Source organism: Galeopterus variegatus, unplaced genomic scaffold (genome assembly GCF_000696425.1).
Source record: "Galeopterus variegatus unplaced genomic scaffold, G_variegatus-3.0.2 Scaffold7340, whole genome shotgun sequence".
Lineage (NCBI taxonomy): Eukaryota > Metazoa > Chordata > Mammalia > Dermoptera > Cynocephalidae > Galeopterus > Galeopterus variegatus.
Genome location: NW_007733451.1, coordinates 103,780 through 104,753, shown reverse-complemented (window position 1 = coordinate 104,753; position 974 = coordinate 103,780).

Genomic DNA, 974 nt, shown 5'->3' with positions numbered 1-974 from the left:
ATATATATATTTATTGAACATTTACCATGTGAAAATCCTTATGCTAGTTCCTGAAAATGTTATAATGGTGAGTATGACATATGATGAAGTAAACAGATAGACATGCCAAGGGGAAAATACTTGAAAACAAGCAACAGGTGCTCTGAAATATCTTCATCTAGTATATATGGGAATAATGGAAGTCCTGTAAGGCAAATAGGCTTAACACAAATAATTCCACTAACACCCAGAGTGAAGAAGATGCTAAATATTAATGACAAATAAAATACTATTAAGCCTTAGCATTTCATGCAAGAGAGAAGATCTATTTGGTTTACGGAAAAAGGGATAGGCTATTTTGGGTAGTTCTGAAGTAGCTCATGAAGAATGAGGAGGTTAGATTACTTGGAACAGGGTGCCAGGGAGAAGGGGGAGCAATGATCTTGACAGACATAACTGCCAGAGAACAAACCTTGAGGCAGAAACGTTTAGAACATTCCTACTCCAAGTATGGTCCAACGAGCAATAACATTGGCACCTGTCCTTGGCTTGTTAGAGAAACAGACTCTTAGGTCCCACGTGAGAACTACTGAATGAGAACTGCATTTAATAAGATCAATGGGTGATTAAATGTTTTCTAACACCTGTCAGGTATTAGATTGTTGCCAATCTGCTGCACAACGAGAATAACATGAGTGACAACAGTTTGAAAAAGTGGTTGTCATGTGGGATTCCCAGACCAGCATCATCAGCATAGTTTAGGAACTATGTTAGTCATGCACGTTCTAAAGACTTTCCTCAGACTTCCTGAACCAGAAACTCTGGGGAGTAGGACCCATCAGTTTGTGTTTTATTAAGTTATCCAAGTTATTCTAAAACATATTAAAGATTGAGAACCTCTTACTTAGAATATTGGTCTTGAATATTTGGGAAAATTGAAAATATAGCTTTGTTTAGACAAAGGGGAGGTTTCATATTGGGAATCTGGGGGGGGG